This window comes from Arvicola amphibius, chromosome 8 (genome assembly GCF_903992535.2).
Source record: "Arvicola amphibius chromosome 8, mArvAmp1.2, whole genome shotgun sequence".
In the NCBI taxonomy this organism is placed as follows: domain Eukaryota; kingdom Metazoa; phylum Chordata; class Mammalia; order Rodentia; family Cricetidae; genus Arvicola; species Arvicola amphibius.
Window position 1 is genome coordinate 98,226,145 of NC_052054.1, and position 6,632 is coordinate 98,232,776.

Sequence of the window (6,632 nt, forward strand, 5' to 3'; positions counted from 1 at the left end):
ATGGGTTAAACTAATATGTAAGAGTTAGCCAATAAGAAGTGAGAGCTAATGGCCAAGCAGTAATTTAATTAATACAATTTCTGTGTGGTTATTTCGGGGCTAAACTAGCCGTGTGGCCGGGATGAACAAGAGGGCCCTCTCCATACAACCCCAGAGAACCATGGTGGGATCATCAAATCCAGTCTTTGCAAATCAGCGTATTGGCCTTTGCTCAGGAAATGATCTTGGGAAATATCAGTACCTCTAGCGGCCTTATCCATTCTTCTATGGCCCTAGCTTCCTCTTTTCACCATGTTCTCCATTGTAACTGAAGACCAGCCTCTAATATTGCTGTATCTAAATCTTTCCAGTCTTGGGGAATAATTCGGTTTTGAGTTGCCAGTGAATTTTACATCTGCTTCACGGTGAATGTATACCATATGAAATGACCACTTCCTTAAATATCCTCAAATCTAATACTTCTATAGGATTCAATTTAATTTATGACCTTGGGGGTGCCTGTGATCTGCTGGTCATTCTTGTATTGTAACTGGATTAACTAAGTTTGCTTTTCTAATAACCTTGGGCCTCCCCTCTTCAGTTTCACCGTGCAGTGGTGTGGTAGGTTCTGCTCTAAATTCCTCTGTCTGTGTCTTATTTTCATTAGTAGGTCTTTCAAAGCTTGTGTCTTATTGATAGTAAGTCATTCTAAGGCTTGTTTCTTATCAGTCAAATTTTCATATTTGGCACAATTAGCAAATAACTTTTTTGTTTTATTTTTGGTGTTGATGTTACTTTTTCAAGACAGGGTTTTGCTTTGTAGCCTTGGCTATCCTTGAACTCACATTGTAGATCATGCTAGCCTCAAACTCAGAGATCCCACCTGTCTTTGCTCTGCTAAGCCATTGGCTGAAACAGCTTTATTCATCAACCAATGAAAACAACACTTACACAGCAGGACAGCCCACATCACTTCATCTATTTTTCTCCTTCTTCAAGTCTTCTATACTTGCACTATTCAGAATCCTAGCTCCCTCTATTGTGATATTTCCCATTCTTAATATGGACAAGATTTTTCTTTTTTGATATACTCTAACTCTCACATTAAGAATTTCCCAGATGGATCACCAAATCCACTGACTTTCCAGTTTGTCCACATCAGCAGTGTGAAGGTGGTGTCAGGACACCAGGGGGTACAGTTGGGGAGAGGTACCCAGGCAGATGCTGACTCAATTGGTGCTGAGGGTGTGGGGGAAAGGGGTGCAGCAAGCAAGGGCACAGTAGGAGCCAAGGGCATGGCAGGTGTCAGAGCTGCCTGGCTGACAGAGCCTGTGGTTGGTGGCTGTAGTGGGAATGGGGTGTCCTGTGTGCCCATGTGGAGGATTAGCAGCAGCAGAAGCCTGAGCAGGCTCTGTAAGTGGGTGCATGTGACTTTGGCCCAGGGAGTGGACACAGGGGATCTACAGCAAGAGAGGGTGTGGGTGGTGGTGGTGGGAGAAGCCACCCAAGGAGTCCAAAGAGTGACTGCAGCAGTGTGTGTATATGTGTGTGTGAGTGTGTATGTGTGTGTGTATGTGTGTATGTGTGTGTGTGTGAGTGAGTGGTGGCTTCAGAAGCATCCGCATGATGTTGTGCCACATGTTCGGTGCCAACTGTTTTTATCTAAGTTACTCTATTACTAACAAGGACTTGGGAGTCAGATATTGGTATAGCTGATATATACCTTTGATATATATGTATGTATGATATATACCTAATATATCAAAGAGGGAGCAGAGAAGTCACTACAGAGGCCTGGTTTATGAAGTTTCAGAGGGAAGTTTGTGAGTCCCTTAATGATACTATCAGGGAAGTTTGCTATTTTGAGTTGAGACTCTGTGGTTCTGATCTGTTGGGCCTGAAGAGGTATGATTAACAAGATGCCAGAACTACTGAAGTGAAATTTTGCTTTGCTGGCTCAGTTGATGCTGGTCAGCTGGAGCTGAGAAATCCGTGGTGATTAAGAAGAGACCAGCAAGGGGCTGGAGGGATGGCTCAGAGGTTAAGAGCACTGACTGTTCTTCCAAAGGTCCTGAGTTCAATTCACAGCAACCACATGGTGGTTCACGACCATCTGTTATGAGATCTGATGCCCTCTTCTGGCCTGCAGGTGTACATGCAGGCAGAACACTGTATACATAATAAATAATAATAATAAAAAAGAAGAGACCAGCATCATTGAGGCAAAAACTTGTGGGAAATGTTTCCTCAGAGTCAGCACATGAAAGTGTTCAGAAGCAGCCAAGGCTGTACCGTGTGCTGGCAGCCATACTTGGTCATATGTAAGACTATTTTTTATACATTTTTTATTGATATTTATTGAGCTCTACATTTTTCTCTGCTCCCCTCCCTGACTCTCCCCTCCCCCTTTAATCCTCCCCCAAAGTGCCCATGCTCCCAATTTACTCAGGAGATCTTGTCTTTTTCTAGTAATACTATTTTTGAAGGTACAACAGAATCATGGAGAGCAGCTGAGGCTCGGCACTGTGAGAGCCCAGGAGAGGCTATTAGTGAAAATGTAACTCAGCTGCAGCAGAAGACCCCAGCATTGTGGAGGTGCTAGTACCATGGGACAACCACCATGAAAACAGTAGCGGAACCACCCTGAGCCTAGGAAACAAGCTGTGTGCGCTGCAGGGGGTGGAGCCAGAGTAGTGACCCAGGCCCTTGGAGGAGCCCAGAAACCCACCAGTGAATCCCAGATGTTGGACATTGACTGAATTATGTTGTTGGAGTTTGGTTTGTTCTGATTGTGACTGTGCCCTGGTTCTTCTCTCTTGAAATAAGAAAGTATTTAACTTATCTTTTTGTTATAGGAGCCCACAGTTGAGAGACTTTTGATTTTAAAAGAGATTTTGGACTCTAAGAGTCTAGAGGCTGAATTTAAAAACATTTTTAGATTTATTATTATTTTATGTGTATGAGTGTTATGCCTCTGTGCACCACACGGATCACATGTGTGTCTATGCTTAAGGAGGTGTGAGCCTACACGAGGGAGCTGGGAATTGAACATGGGTCCTTTGCAACAAGTGTTCTTTTTATTTCCTTTTATTGAAAACAGACTTTTTTCTTTTTCTTTTTTTCTTTTTGCTTTTCAAGACAGGGTTTCTCTGTGTATCCCTGACTATCCTGAAACTCACAATGTAGACCAGGCTGGCCTTGAATTCAGAGATTTGCCTGCCTTTGCCTCCAGAGTACTGGGACTAAAGTTGTGTACCACCACTACCTGGTTAAAATAGATCTTTTTAACAAAATAAAACATGATAATATAAAACAAAAACCATCATATCCAAGTTGGATAAGGCAAACCAACAGAAGGGAAAGCTCTCCAAGAGGAGGCCCAAGATCAGAGACCCACCCATCCACACACTCAGGAGTCTTATAGAAAGATTAAACTAAAGACTATATGCGAGGACCTGGTCAAACCTGTGTAGGCCCTATGCATGCTGTGTCAATCTCTGTGAGTTTATATGAGCTTTTCTCAGTTGATTCAGAGGGCCTTGTTTTCCTGGTGTCCTTCATCCCCTTTGTCTCCCACTCTCCTTCTGCCTCCTCTTCTATGGGGTTTCCTGAGCAGGGAGGGGAGAATTTGCTGGAGGCATCACTTAGAGCTGCATGTTCCATGTTCCAAGCTCTCTCTCTCTCTCTCTCTCTCTCTCTCTCTCTCTATATATATATATATATATATATATATATATACATACATACATATATATATACATATATATCTGGCTGTGGGCTCCCTCTCTCTCTCTCTTTGTGTGTGTGTGTGTGTGTGTGTATGTGTGTGTGTGTGTGTGATGTGTGTGATATCTGGCTGTGGGCTCTCTCTCTCTCTCTCTCTCTCTCTCTCTGTGTGTGTGTGTGTGTGTGTGTGTATGATATCTGGCTGTGAGCTCTCTCTCTCTCTCTCTCTCTCTCTCTCTCTCTCTCTCTCTCTCTGTATGATATCTGGCCGTGGGTCTCGGTATTGGTTCCCTTCTGCTGCAGAATGAAGCCTCCCTTATGATGGTGCAATAAGGCCTTGATCTGTGAGTGTAGATGAATATTATTAGTAGTCATTTTATTGTTACTTTTTTTAGAGCAGTCATGTTTGGTTTTACCCTAGGTCTCTGGGCTATGTAATCTCTGGTTCTTGTCACCCAAGCAGTGTCCTATATGAGCTCCATTGTGAAGTGGGCAGCCTGACGTCAAACCAGACAGTGATTTGTAACTCCCACGAGTCCTGTGCCATGGTTGCACTATTGTATTGTGCAGAGAGGATGAAATGTAGACCAAAGGTTGTGGCTGGGCTAGTTTGACCTTTCTCTTTTGGTAGCCTGCAGAGTCCCTTCCTAAAGACAGTAGACCACATGAGCAAAGGTTCTTTGTGGGCATCAGCTTGACTTCTCCATGTTCAGTATGGGTATTACACGGGCTCTTAACTACTGAGCCAACTCTCCAGCCCCAAGACTGATTTTTTGTTTGAAATGGTAAGACTTGAGGGACTTTTTTTTAAGATTTATTTATTTATTTTGTATACAACATTCTGTCTTGATGACTTGAGGGACTTTTTAAGTTTGTAAAATGTTTTATATTGTGATGTCAAAATTATTGTGTGATCCTGGGGCTAAAAAATATTGTGCTTTACAGTTTGTGTGTCAGGTTGACAAGGGGGTCGGCTGTTCTGGGTAATCTTATGTCAACTCAAAATACACTGAAGTCATCTGAGATCATAAGATCAGGATGTAGGCATTTTCTTAATTAGTGACTGATGAGGGAGGGGCCAGTCCATTGTGGGTGGTGCCATGCCTGGGCTGGTGATCCTGGATTCTATATGAAAGTAAGATGAACAAGCAATAAGAACAAGACAGTAAGCAGCACCCCTCCATGGCTTCTGCATCAGCTCCTGACTCCAGGTTCCTGTCCTGTTTGCGTACATACCCTGACTGTGAAAATGAACAGTGGTATGTAAGCTTAAGCCAAATAAGCCCTTTCTTCCCCAAGTTGCTTTGGTCATGGTGTTTCATCACAGCAATAACTAAGCCACAATGATTTTATTGTTTTATATGTATAATAAGACATTCCACATCCATGTATGTCCGTGTACCACTTATGTGCCTGGTGTCCACAGAGGCCAGACAAGGATTCAGATTCCCTGGAATTGGAGTGACAGATGGTTGTGAGCCACCATGTAGATGCTGGGAATTAAACCTGGGTTCTTTGCAAGAGCCTGCAGTGCTCTTAAGAGTTGAAAAAAATCTCTCCAGGCTCTTGGGAAATGCTTCAGAGCCAAATCACAATAGAAGTCTTCCTAAATAGCAACAGCTCTCGGCTATCTGTTTGATCCAAGAACAAGGCGATAAGAAGACAAAGTTTAATCTCATGAATAGAACTTTTCACATTGAATGTAAAGGTACCTGCTTAAAATCCCATCACTTGGGAGGCAGAGCCAGAATTGCTGTAAATTTGAGGCCAGCATGAGCTATGTAGTGAGTTTTAGGTCAGCCTAGGCTACAGGGTGAGATCCTGTCTTAAAAGACAAATACAAAAGCCAAGAGAGATGGCTCAACCATTAAGAATTTTTGTTGCTCTTTCAGAGAATCAGAATTTAGATCCAGTATCCATGCTAATCAGCAGACAATCCACTCCAGCTCCAGAGGATCCAACACCCTGTTCAGGACTTAGTGGTTGTAACAGGTCTTTCTTTGGATGCCACTTTCCAAACATGGAGACGTATTATTAATTATGAAAGCTTTCCTTGGTTTAGGTTTGTTCCCAACTAGCTCTTAAAACTTAAATTAACCCATGTATATTAATCTGAGTTCTGCTATGTGGCTTGTTATCTCTCCTTAATATTGTACATCTGACTTCCCTCTTGTCTAGCTGGTGCCTTTCAAATTCTTCCTTGAGTTCCTTTCTCTCCATGAAAGCCCCGCCTAACCTCTCCTGCCTAGCTATTGGCTGTTCAGCTTGTTATTAAACCAATCAGTAGGTGCCTTAGGCAGATGAGGTAAAACAGACCCATCTTCACAGTGTATAAATAGATCATTTTGCTTCAAAGCTACAGAGAAACCCTGTCTCAAAAAAAAAATCTTGCAATGGGTGGGTAACCATTCACATGTAGCATACAGACATATGAACACAAATAAGTCTTAAAAAAAAATAGAGTATAACTTGCCAAATGCCAGGTTTCGCTATAGGAGGGCTAGGCAGGGGCTATTCTGAAGGCCACACCACAGATGGTCTCTTTCAGGGGCAATAAACATCTTTGTCCCCATTAGCAGGACATAGTTCTATGGGCCCAGTGTTTGCAGGAAGTCTACTTTCTTCTGCAGAGGGGAGTAGACACAACGAACACCCTAATCACCATGTAGTAAAGTTTAGAGATGAAACAGAGTCGGATGCAAGGTGCTGTCTTGGATGCAAGAACTGAGAAGGCTCCAAGATGATGCAGAGAAAGAAAAATCCACCAGGTTTGTCAGTGGTAGTCAGGGCAAAGCTGTGGATTTGCAGGGAGCCTCACAGGCGTTGAGTCAGTAGAATGGACACGATACGGGGCAAATCTCCCTCCTGTGGCACACTAGGAGACTGTGCTGAGGGGGACACTGCTGACCTGGTCCCTCATGACGAAT